The following is a 14,192-nucleotide window of genomic DNA, read 5'->3' as shown; positions in this document are numbered from 1 at the left end:
ACCATCATATTGTCGTCAGCCATTTTTTTGTGCAAAGACTGAACCATTTCTTGAGCAAGTGTAATATGTTCAAAAATACTACGCCCAGGAATAAAAGCCCCTTATTCATGTGAGACCAACTTATCAACAACCTCGGTTAGTCTAAAAACAATAATCTTGGAAAGAATTTTATAAGCCACAGAGCATAAACTAATAGGCCAAAATTTATCAAAGTTAGAAAGATTATCCACCTTCGGAATTAAAACAATAAATGAAGAGGAAAAAACACATGGAAAGAGTAGTGCCCTGAAAAAAATCCATTGCTGCATCCAAGAGATCTTTTTTTACAATGTCCCAGCAAGAATTATAAAATTCAGAGCCAAATCCATCTAGTCTTGGATTGCTTTCTTTGTGAATAGAGAACACCGCTACTTTAACTTCTTCTTCTTTCGGTTCGACGCAGAGGAAATTATTATCAACATATGAAATTTACCTTTGAATTAACTCGGAGAGATCGCATGGTTCAACCATTGAAGACTCTAAAAGAAAATTCTGGAAAAAAACAGCTGCTTCATTATGAATTGCTTCTGCACCCTCCAATATCCTCTCGTCGTTCAGAACCATATGGTCTATACGACTCTTATTCCACTTCTGATTGATAATCGAATGGAAGAATTTAGAGTTTTGATCCCCCTCAATCAACCATTTTTTTTTTTTCCCAATTTGTCCTAGGCGAGATGCTTCCCTATTCTCCCACACCTGAATCTCCAACTTAGTAGTAAGTAATTAGTTTCGAGGTTATAATAACCCCAAAAATGACGAATACTCGCCTGATCGTAAATCGGAAGATACCGCTAGACTCCATTCTCCGCTGCCGTCATTTCTAACGGAGCGGATTGGTTGTAGGAGCGGCATAGGTGTATTTCCTAGGGTAAGCTAATTTTCCCTTTTTTCCTCAATTTCTTGCAAATTATAAGCTCAATTGACGATCGAACACCACCACGAGAATCTAGGGATGATTCTCTACAAGTCTAGCGAAATGGACTTCTCATGGGGTCGTCATGGGCACAACCCCAAATTTGGGATAAGGGAGTTATTAAGGGGCTTATTTTTAATTAATTAGGGTTGATTTAGAAATGTAAGAATATTGAGCATTTGAGGTTGAAGTTGAATTTTCGGAATTTAGGTCCCGAGTAAGCGCCGCGGGTGTAATTTTGGGACCTGCATACATAATTTAGAAAATTAAGTGAGAGTGTTAAATAATAGTTTAAATGATAATTTGGGGTATATGGAGCTTAGGCAAGGTTAGTTGAGTATTATTTTGGGGGAAATGAGTTAATTAATCTGGGAAAAATGTGAATTACAGGAGTTGAATTTCGAGCGCCAAGGGCGTAGGATCTGGGTGTTAACAAGACTCTCGGTAAGTCAGGTAAGGAAAATAAATTATAACAGTGTCTTTAGAATTATTATTTGAATTAATATGTGAAAATGAACATATGGTATTTTTTCTAGAAATTATTATGATATAAATATTAGATAAATTATGTGGCATTTGAGTAATAGTAAATTGTGATATTTTGGAGTGAAATTAATATATTCTGAATGTTAGATGAAAAATATGAAATATAACGATGGGTATTTTCTGAGAAAATATTGAAATGAGAATGATTGATGTGATTAGTGAAAAATAATGAAATATGGTATCTATATGTGAGTAGAAATTATTTGCATGAAAAATAAGATTTTACAAATTACTGATATGGGTATTTTGGGAACTGTGGAAATGCGTGAAATATAATATGTACTATTATGAGATGATGAAATGTGCACAGAAAATGATGAGAACATTTATATTGAAATGAATTGAGCTATACTGATATGTGAGTAATGATGTATATTGAAATGGAAATATTGAAACGTGAAAAGGAAAACGTGACTTCTGAAATGTATATACTGAAATATAATTGATGATATGCTAATACCGCATAATATCACCTGCCCGTAATTATTATACTGAAATATAATTGATGATATGCCAATAGCACATAATATTTGCGGGTAGGTGGTGTTCCTTTCCTACTATTGCTGTTGGGGAGGTATGCTTAGTATGGAGATTGTGTGTGTGGCGTTCCTACTGATGTCGTTGGGGAGGTATGCTCAGTAGGAGATTGTGTGTGTGAAGTTCCTACTAATGTCGTTGGGGAGGTATGCTTAGTAGGGAGATTATGTGTGTGAAGTTCCTACTGATGTCGTTGGGGAGGTATGCTGAGTAGGGAGACTGTGTGTGTGAAGTTCCTACTGATTCCGTTAGGGAGATATGCTCAGTAGGGAGATTTTGTGTGTGAAGTTCCTATTGATATCGTTGGGGAGGTATGCTCAATATGGAAATTGTGTGGTGAAGTTCCTACTGATGCCGTTGGGGAGGTATGCTTAGTATGAAAATCGTGAATGTGTTGAGAGTTGGAATTATGTGATCTATTGTATTATGTAAAGTACATAAATGTGAACTTATGTATACATAGATATGTAATGTGTTAGAATTTGAAATGATTATGATAAATGAAAGAGTGTGTGTTTTATAACATAAATAATGGAAGTGAAGTAAAACTCTTTGCCTGAGGGCTTACTGAATAAGGTGAGTGCCCTGATAGGTATCAGATGTGGCCATTCCTGGTAACATAACGCGTTAGGGCACAGGGAAGCTACTTGTATGGGAAGGTAATCTTCCCTCTTCTCTGGAACTTCACGGGTAAATATGTGTTGGAAATCATTGAATTTGGGAAATGATTTTAAAGCTTATAAAAGCTTGTGTTGTATATCTATATGATTATGAGATTATGTTTATTAGTGTATATTTCTCAGATGAAATGTTAATTTGAAAAATAAAGTGCGTTATAACTAAACTCATATGGCCACACACTGTAAATAATTTATTCCTTCTTACTGAGATGTGTCTCACCCAAATTATCTAAATTTTTCAGGGAATAGGGATAAGTCAGGTGATAGAGCTCCGTGACCATAGGGAGCTAGGACCCTGACATATAGGGTGAGTTTTTGGACTAGGGGAGGGGTAATTCCCCTAGAGTTGAGTTGTTTTTGAGAACGGGGTGGTGATGTTTACACATATGTATGTTGATACTTTGGGTATTATATTTTGACTGTTATGTATATACTGTCTTCCGCTGTTAGGTTGTATGAATGAAATAACTTTTTACCCAGTATCCAATGCGGGTCGGGTCATATGAATGGTAATAGGGTTGTTAGCGTGGCCTATTTATGATTGTTATTGAGGACAAGTAAGTATTTATTTATTATTTAAAAAAAATTGGTACGAAAATCGGGGTGTCATAGACGTCCTCAGAAAAACTTGCTTGCAGTTGATTTTCAAGATATTCCATCCTTTCCTCATTAGCTTTTAAATTTTCTCCCACTCTCCCAAAGACATTTTTATTCTATGCAGGTAATGCAACTTTAGTTCTTTTAAGGCAAATAGCAAGTTTCAAAAGACCCGAGGTCGAGTCATTCTTGATCCAGACATCTTTAATGCACGACAAAAACATATCATGCGAGCTCCACATATTCAAGAACCAAAATAGGGTGGGGTCATACCAAAAGAAAGATGTATTTGTATACACCACCATAGAGCTATGATTTGAGGATTTCCGACTAAGATATTTGAATTGAGCTGAACCATATAGGTTGGAAAAAAAATTATTAAGAAGAACACGATCAAGCCTAGCCCAACTACAAGCCACCCCTTCATGGTCATTGCACCACGACATTCGTGAGCCTATGTTTGATAAATCAAAGAGACTACAATGATGTAAGTAGTCATTAAACTCCATCATAGGTAACAATGGTTGTGGATTTCCACCAATTCTTTTGGTATCTGTTCGAATAACATTAAAATCACCCAAGACCAACCAAGGAAAATATGATTGGCACTCCTCCAGTTGCCGCCATAACTCTCTTCTTTCAACATAAGAACATTTGGCATAGACAAAACTCACCAAAATTCTTTGTCCGTCCTTAAAAAACCACCCAGAAATCTTCTGAGTCTTGATTGAAATCACCTCAAAGGCATTTATATCCTTCCAAAGCAGCCACAATTTACCGCCCTGATTTTCATTAGATATAAAATGGTCAAAATTTAGAAAATTACCTAGCATTACCATCCGCTCCTCAACCGCGAAAGGTTTTGAAATAGCAAACAACCCAACATTAAACTTTTTAATTAGCTTCTTTAACCTGCCTCTAGACCTGCCCAACCCCCTAATATTCCATAAAAGAATTGTATCAGTCATAAATTTAATTTATGTGGTCGAATGAGATCCCTCTGAGATTTCCTCACAGAATTTTTTATGGAAATCCATCCCTGCCTTGTATCAAACTCATACATTTTTTTATTTGCCCTTTAAAATTGATATTTCACCTTCCTCCCTCTCGGACGAATAACCCCAAGCCAATTCCTCCTGATGCAAACCTTGGTCCCCACCTTCAGTTAGTTTAAAACTATCCACATGATCTACTTCCTCTTGAGATATAGGTTCATCATTTGAAACTCGAGGATCATCATCACACCCAACTTCCTCACACTCCCCTTTATTCCTCTCTATTGAACCTTCATTCCCATTATTTTCCAATCCTCTTTGTGGTATATCAAAGTTTTGCCTTGCATGATCCCCCCCTTTTTTTAACCACGGGAATTCTCGTTATTTCAAGCCCCTATCATTAATCTGCTTCGTCATATGCACATTATTGGGTCCTGCTTCTTGCTCCACCTTCTTTGCCCCTTTATCTACGTCAGTATTAGTTTCTATTACACTGTCATTAGTCTTTGGTTTCCATATCTTTTTTTATTTATATTTTTCATCCACCCTTCGCTTCTCTCCCACCCTACAAACAATCGAGGTATGTCCATGCCTGCAACATTTAGAGCATAAAAAACCCATCTTTTCATATTTGGCCTCTTGCCAAATACATTGTTTCGGAGATAAAACAAGAGGAAATCCCTTTACCGGATCCATTGTTAGGTCAACTTCCATGCAAATACGTGCCCCCGATGCTTTTGTATGGTTGATTGTTGCATTATCAGTTCCAAGATAACGACCAAAACGAGTCGCTATTATTTGAAGAAAATCCATTCGATAAAGATGCATTAGTAATCCTAGTAAGAAAATCCATTGAGGAGCCAATGGAGATTCTTTTTTGGTATCAAAATCCTTTGTCCACTTGAACAACCAAAAAGAATTGTCTTCCATAGTTCCACCTTCCCTTGCCCAACCATGCAGAAAGTCACATTCGTTTTTCATGTGAATTAACACGTGATAATCATCTATAAGACTGATCATTGGAATTTCCGTCAAACCCCACGTTTTCACAATCGATAATCGAATTTTATCAATAGATGACCGATTCCTAAAAAATTTCATTATTAATGCAAAACGAAATTCTTCCTCAGCCTTAACCATCTCTACTTCTGAGAAAATAAATCTCAATTCCCCATTAATATTAATGAGCAATCTCATAGGAATTTTGAACGCAAGCATCTCCACTTTTTTACTCACAACTTGCACATACGACTGCACCTTGGACTAGCCTGGATGGCATTCCCTGCCGACAGTGCGGCCATCGGCGAGGGACAACACTGGATTGCAATATATTGAGATTAAAGTTAAACTTTTCTAAATGGAAAAGAGACTGACCTGCATTGTTTGGCGACTCCCTAAGCAGCGATGGCGTGCAGTTTCCGTGATTTGTCCTCGACTGCGACGACTCGCAGTTTTGTCACAAATCGTTGTTCTGTGCATTCGCTTCATAGGGAAAAGCGATGACGGAGAGGGGAAAACATAGCGGTGGCGCTGGGAGGCACAACAGCTCTAAGGGGGCGGAGTGTCTGAGGGGCCAAGAGTTTCAATCTGAAAAGTTGGTTCAGGATGCTGCCATTGAAAACTTGGTTAAACGGAGGTCAAGGAATTTTAGAGAAGGGAGACGGAGACTGACAGCCGAGCTAGAGAGCTGACATCGAGTTCATAGAAGAGGTGACGGTCATCAAAGGTGTGGAGTAAGGTGTCAGACGAGCAGTTGGAGTTGGTGTGGAAGAGGGCGGGTTGGAGAGTAGGCCGAGGTAGTCAGGGAGGGAGGGTGAGCGTAGTTGGGGTCTATTCCGGTGATGGTGGTGTGGCTAGGGTCATTGGGGCAGGGTGGAAGAGGGCGAGGTCGGAGAGGAGGTCGAGGTCGTCGGGGAGGGCTATATGAATCCTTTTTCTGTCAATTTATGCACAATTTCTTTTGATAGATTTAAGGCTATTAAATCCTTATTCATTTTCTCACTCCAAGTTATTTTAAGTCTATCAACTCACTCTTTCTCACTAGCATACTATGTGGCCTACGTTGCATTCATTTTTTTTTTCAAATAAATAATTTATTTGTGCATATGCACACATAATTTATAAATTACAAAAAAAAAAAATATCTAATTACATTCATACTACTTAATGTTAATAATTCATTTTGCATAATTAAATTACTTTTGAAATTTATTTACTTAATAATTTAGTTAAACTTCTCTAACTTACTCTAACATTATACTTGATTGGAAATTATTTGAAAATTTTAAATTGTTGAGCAAAATATAAAGAATCAATAGTAAATTTGTTGTTAAAATTTGAAGTCTAATAAAAATATTTTAAGATGTTAAGAACAAAAATTAATAAAAAATTTATGTTTCTTTTGTGAATTAATTATAGTTAGTTAGAAACTAATTATAAAATATTCCTTTCTTTTAGTTTTACTATTCAATTATGATTTATATGAAATATTTTAAACAAGGAAAAGTAAAACAACACAAAAGTGAGGAAATCTCAATATAAACAACTTTTTTTGGACTTTTTTTGTGCTTTCACATTTTGGTAAGAAATTAGAAAATAATAGGGTAATTATATATATAAAAGTAAGAATATCACAAATTATTTTATAAACAAAAATATCTTTATCTTTTAGAAAAGTACTAAAAATTCTGTCAAGTTCGATGGATCGAGATATTTCGGACTTTGATAGAGGAGGATTAAGGACTTGTTGGTGTAGTAAGGTATGGTGAGGGCATTATACGGAAGAAAGTCAGAAGACATGGATGACATGAGTTGGAAGGAGTTGGAAGTGAAGGTTATGGCTACTATCAGGGTTTGTCTAGGCGATGACGTGATGTATCACGTCATGGATGAGGTATCACTGGCAGCAATTTGACTGAAACTAGAGAGCCAATATATGTCCAAGTCATTGACGAACAAGTTGTATCTTAAGTAGAAACTTTACAGACTTAAGATGGCAGAAGGTTCGGATCTGAATTAACACATCAACGTATTCAATCATATCATCAACGATCTAAAGCGGGTTGATGTGAAGTTCGAGGACGAATACAAGACGTTGATGCTGCTAAATTCCCTACCTACGTCTCTTATGTATAAAAATCTGGTTACGGCAATAACATGAGGGAAAGAAACCCTAGAGTTGGAGGACATCACGAGTGCATTGTTGGGGTTCCATCAAAGGAAGAAGGCTAACAATGAGAGTTCACATGGTGAAGGGGTCATGGCGAAAGGGAACCAGGATCGTGGAAGAAGCAAGTTTCGAAGTGGACTAAACAACAATAGGGATTGGTCCAATTACAGGAAGAAGAAGGACGTGCGGTGTTTTGAGTGCGGGAAAAAAGGATACATAAAACCCGATTGTCCAAAGAGGAAGAAGGGGAATTCTGAAAATAAATAGGGTTCATCAAACATAGTGAATGTAATGGAAGAAGGAGACTCGGGGAGTGGTGATGGTGATATGCTTTCAGTTTCATCCACTTCAGATGGTCTCTTAGATTCTTGGATCCTATATTCGGCATGCTCTTATCATATAACACCCAACAAAGACTAGTTCACCACTTACAGATTGGTGAATTTTAGTTCTATTCTGATGGGGAATGATGCTTCATGCAAAGTTGTTGAAATGGGAACATCATAATCAAAATATATGATGGTGTAGGGAGGACGTTATGTGAGGCTAGGCACATACCGGTTGAGAAAGAATTTGATTTCATTGGGCACTTTAGACTGTAACGAGTTAGTTACAAGTCTGAAAGTGGGGTAAAGAAGGTGAGCAAGGGTGTTCATATTGTGATGAAGGGGCAGAAAGATTGGGGAATACACATGGCTGGGTACCATGGTTGTAGGGGGAGCTACAATTGCAGATTATGAGTCAGATGATACAGTTTTGTGGCAGATGCGGTTAAGGCATATGGGTGAGCATGCAATGATGGAGCTTCATAAGAGAAATCTTCTGAAGAGGGTCAAATCAAGCAAGTTGAGTTTTTGCAAGTGTTTTGTTCTGGGAAAATAGAACATAGTGCAATTCATGACAGCCACACACAAAATGGAGGAAATCTTAGACTACATTCATTCTGATGTTTAGGGGTCGGTGAGAGTTGTAATGACCTGCCTATTTTTTCATATATATATATATATATTCCTTTTCCACATAATAACATACTTAATCTTACTAAGCTTTCATAGTCATAATCAACCTGGACCCATGGGTACTAGGGATGTATCTATCATATAACTCTGATACCTAAGCAGCGGAAAACATAAAATTACATACATATCATAAAACGCCATAAACCATACCAGAGTTCTAATAAATCCGTCATATACATATACATACATCCCAAAAGACCAAAAAGTATCCTAGGGCAGTCCACTTCTACTGCTATGGGGCTCTATCAACCCTCCCACCTAGATTTTCTGAAATGTTTGTAATGCTGGGGTGAGACACATCTCAGTAAGAGGGATAAACTAATATCATTGTATAGCAGCATGAGTATTTTCTGTGATATACATATAAACAGTACATAATTCATAACTGGCATAAACAGTTGTATCATATTTGAATAAAACATGAGTTATCATAACATAGCTTAACATACTAAATTTATGTACTGCGAAATCATCTTATATAACCATATCACACTTGAATTATTACCTAGAATAGATAGTTAGTTAGCTATTGTTATGTCTTACCCTCAACATGACAGAGTTGTGCAGCCCGAAGGCGGGACCTAGCAATGGTTTGCCAACCATGCTAAGTTAAACATAGGTGTGTAAGTATGATGGGCCTATTCCACCTATGCCGGACTACTAGGGGAACTACGACACTCCCATAAAGCCACATCGACTGTCATCTCCCACACTCTACATAAGATGTGTGGTAGCACTAACATATTCATAATCGTGAATATATAGCCACGGTAACATGCTTCATAAAACTAAACTAAGTTATCCGGGTTCTGATAACATATAATACATTCCATAATAAAACATAGTTGTTTCGTATTTTAGAGTGATATTTGACATAAACATATTTCATGATTTCTTACATATCATACATAATCATGACATCAACGCCGGCATAATTCGTAATGTAATAATCATGACATTTACACTGGCATATTTCATAACATAAGAATCACGACATTTACGCCGGCATATTTCATAACATAAGAATCACGACATTTGGGTTGACATATTTCATTATATAATAAACATAAATTCTTGAACTATTTAACATAATCTTAAAATCATAGTTCCTGTACTATTTTTAGGGTTTCCTGAAAACTACTACAACATGCTTATCTTGAAAAACTCATAATATTTCAATATAGTATAATTTTCATGGAAATATTATACTCATGCCACACAAATATACATAACGTTATAAACTCATAATTTATTCTGCCATCATATTTTCATATAAAACGTTTTAAAATCATTTCCTTGTATATCAGCAATATTCCCAAATATAGTTCTATATCATACATATTTTTTTGAAAATAAATGTTGTATAATGATAAAAATATTTCATAGAAAGGACTGACTTAATTTATCCCCTCACCTGACTTACTAAGAAGCCCACAAAATATTCCAAATTTACACCTGTGTGTTCCCCAGCTCAACACCCTAAAATTGCATTTTCCCCAACAAAACTTCAGTATTATACTATCTAAAGCATTTTCCTTAGTCCAGAAACACCAAATAACTTGTAAAGCCTAAAATAACCAACTTACCCAGATTTTGGGATGGTGCCCAAGTTGACCTAACCAACGAACTACTCCAGCAGACTTGAAAAGAATCTTCCTAGGAGTAGCGTGGCAGCTTCCGATCATCGAACTGGCAAAGGGTGAAGCCAAAAACTTAGAGAAAAGGAGGGAGGACGTTTTAGAGAGAGAGAGAGAGAGGAAACCTTGCATGTAGTTTCCTTTGCTGAAACCTGAGTTTGACACATTTATAAAACACGGATTCATCGTGAGACACGTCACCTCGTCGATGAGTTCGTGAATGGAGTTCGTTGACGAACGCTTATTCCTCGTTGATAAGTTTAAGGCCCTAAAATCAACCTTATCGGTAATGTCTCATTGATGAGACACGCATCCCCATCGATGAGCCCAAGAGGCCTACTCATCAACGAGCACTCTACACACGTTGATGAGACCCTGCTGAAACCCTTTTTTGAAAAATCTTTTTCTCTCCTTTCTTTTATTATTTAATTACTATAATTCTTCGGGTCTCTACATTCTCCCTCCTTATAAAATTTCGTCCTCGAAATTTACTATATGTATTAAACACCATCCTTTAAGGAAAATGGGCTACTTATTTTATTACTTATCCTCACTTGTGGTGGAGGAATACCGTGGTTACATAAGGATTCTGGGAGATTACAAATACATAAAAGAAAAAATTCTTCCAAAACCAAAACACTACCTACCCTATAACCTACAATATCACTTATACATACATTATCCTGCTTAACATAAAATAAATCAAACCTTATCTACTTTACTTGAATTAGTACTGTTTTTTCCCTCTATCTACTGCTGGTCCCCACTGAAAAAATGTGGGTACTTCTGATGTATTTCTTCCTCAAGTTCCCATGAAACTTCTTCCACCGCATGATTCCTCCACAGGACTTTTACTAATGAAATTTTCTTATTACGCAATTCATGTTCTTTCCTGTCTAAGATCTACACTGGTATCTCCTCATAATCCAGTGATTCTCTGAGTTCTATCCTTGCATAACTTACCACATGGGAGGGATTTGGGACGTATTTCTTCAACATAGAAACATGAAACACGTCATGTATTCTGGATAAAACTAGTGGTAAGGCTAGCCGATAGGCAACTGACCCCAGTCTCTCCAGTATCTTGAAAAGGCCAATAAACCTAAGGCTCACCTTACCCTTCCTCCCAAACCTCATAGTACCATTCAATGACGCTATTTTCAGAAATACATGGTCTCTTACTTTAAATTCCAATTTCCGACGACGATTATCTACATAGCTTTTCTGCCGACTCTGAGCTGCACTGATTCTTTCCCCATTAAGCCGAACTTTATCGTATTCCAATTGCACTATTTCTGGTCCCAAAACTCACCTCTCACCAACCTCATCCCAGTATAGAGGAAAACGACATCTCCTACCATATAACGCCTCATAAGGTGTCTTGTCGATGCTAGTCTAATATTTGTTATTGTATGCAAACTCTACCAGCGGCAGATACTGGGTCCAACTACCCCCAAAATCCAGCACACATGCCAGAAGCATATCTTCTAATATCTGAATCATCCTCTCTGATTGCCCATTCATTTGAGGATGAAATGTCGTGCTGAATGAAAACTGAGACCCCAAAGCCTCTTGCAAATTCCTCCAAAATCGTGACATGAAACGTGAGTCTTGATCTGATTCTATAGACACTAGCACACCATGTGATCGTTATAGAGACCCGAAGAATTATAACAATTGAATAATAAAAGAAAATAGGGAGAAAAAGGAAATTTTAAAACGCATTCATCGATGAAGCGACTTATTGAGTTCGTCGAGGGGGACACGTGTCTCGTCGATGAGGAATTACCAAGAGGGCTATTTTAGGACCTGAAATTCGTTGACGAAGGTTATGAGTTCGTCGACGAACTCCCTTCTTGACCTCATCGACGAAGTGATGTGTCTCATTGAGGAAGTCAGGGGTATAAATACTTTAAACCCGAGTTTTTGGCGAGAAATTTTGTATGTGGAGTCTCTCTCTCTCTCTAGATTTTCACCCTCCTCACCTTCTCTCCTCAATTTCAGCCCCATTCTTCACCGGATCAACGATTCGAAGCCGTCACGCTACTCTTAGGAAGTTTCTCTTCATTTCTAAAGGAGTGGATTATTAATTAGGCTAATTTGGGAACCATCCCAAAATTTGGGTAAGTTAGTTAATTTCAATTTTATTGGGTATTTGGAGTTTCTTTTTCTAGGAGAATATGTTAGGAAAGCAAATACTGAAATTTTGTTGGGGAAAATGTTTTCAGGGTGTTGTGCTGGGAACACTGCAAGTGTAGGATTGAGTGTTTTGTAAGCTTCCTAGTAAGTTAGGTAAGGGGATAAACTAAGTCAGAAATTTTTCATGAAATTATTTATTATTTTACAACATTAAATTTCAGAAAAATATGTATATTATATAATTTTGTTTGGAAAATACTGTTATGAATAGGGATATGATTTAAATGTGTTTAATCAGAAAATATGATTTTGGAACAGATTTTACATTTAGGAGGTTACCTTATTTCTGTGTGGCATGAGTTTAATTTCCATAAAATGTGTATATCATAATAGAATATTTTTCCTAGATCAAGCATGATATGGTAGTTTTCATGGAAATTATAAAACAATACAAGAATAAAAAATTTTACATATTTAAACAGTACAGAAAAATTATGATCAGTATATTATGTTATGCCGGTGTCGATGTTGTGATTCATGTTATGTTATGCCGGCGCAAATGCCATGTTTCATGTTATGTTATGTCGACGCAGATGTCAAGGTTCATGTTGGCGCAGATGCCATAATCAAGTATGATCAGACAAAATTTATGAAATATATACATGAAAGTTATTATTATGAAATACAAAACAGCTATGTTCAGTATATGGAACTTATTATATCTTATCAGAACCCGAATGGCATGGTTTAGTATAGTTTCAGGAGCACGGTACCATAGTTATATATTCAAAATTATGATAGTGCTACCACACGACCAGTAGTGTGAGAGATGGCAGTCGATGTGGCTTCAATGTGTAGTAGAGTAGTCCCCGTGATAGTCCGGGACCAGGTAGGGGTCGACCCATCATACTTACGAACTTATGTTTGATCTAGCATGGTCAGCCAACCATTGCTAGGTCCCGCCTTCGGGTTGCACAACCTAATCATGTGGGGGTAAGACATGACATCAGCTAGCTATCCATCCTAAGTGTATTTCAGTATTGTATAGTTATATAAGATGATTTTCATGTATAGCAATCTAGTATGCTTTATTATGATATGACAATTTATGTTTTACTCAGTTTTTCTACAGACAAATTTTATCAGTTATGTTATTTATACTGTTTATATGTATAGAATGAAAATGCTCATAACACCACACACTAATATTAGTTTATTTCCCTTACTGAGAGGTGTCTCACCCTAACTATATAAACATTTCAAGAAATCCAAGTAAAGGAGCAGACAGATTTCCGCAACAGTAGAGACCAGTGGGGCTACCTTGTATGAAGGGTGAGTTGTTGAGTTAGGGTTAGGTTTATTTTTGGGTTATGACCCTAGGGTACAGTTGACCTTTTTGGTGGATGTTTGTAAACATAATAGGTTTAGATGAACTCTGGTATTGTGATTGGTTGGATGATATGTATGTGATTACGTTTCCTGCTGCTTAGGTATCAGAGTTGCATTTTCGGTATATCCTTGATACCCATGGGTCCAAGTTGATTATATTATTTAGTTGAACAAGATATCAGGATTATTATATTAATGTTATTATGGAAGAAAATATATATGGAAAATTAGGTAGGTCGTTACAGTTTGGTATCAGAGCCTAGGTTGCTAAATTCTGTAGACTCTAGAGTGCAGCGGAAACAATACCAAAGCATAGGAAGAGGATTTAAGGTTTTGTTTTACAGTTTAGAAGTAGGACTTCTGTGGTGGTTTCTGTGTCATTCCTGGGCTAACGATTTCAGGAAAGCCATAGTAAACTATTGTCAGGTTGTGTTTTTAGAGTGTAGGACTGGATCTTGAAATAAGATAAAGATATCAAGATAGGGGATTTTGGGTAGATGCGTAAGTTATAAGGATAGGGTCCCTAACT

The sequence above is a fragment of the Malania oleifera genome, chromosome 11, assembly GCF_029873635.1.
Source record: "Malania oleifera isolate guangnan ecotype guangnan chromosome 11, ASM2987363v1, whole genome shotgun sequence".
Classification (NCBI taxonomy): Eukaryota; Viridiplantae; Streptophyta; class Magnoliopsida; order Santalales; family Ximeniaceae; genus Malania; species Malania oleifera.
This window is presented reverse-complemented; position numbering follows the sequence as displayed.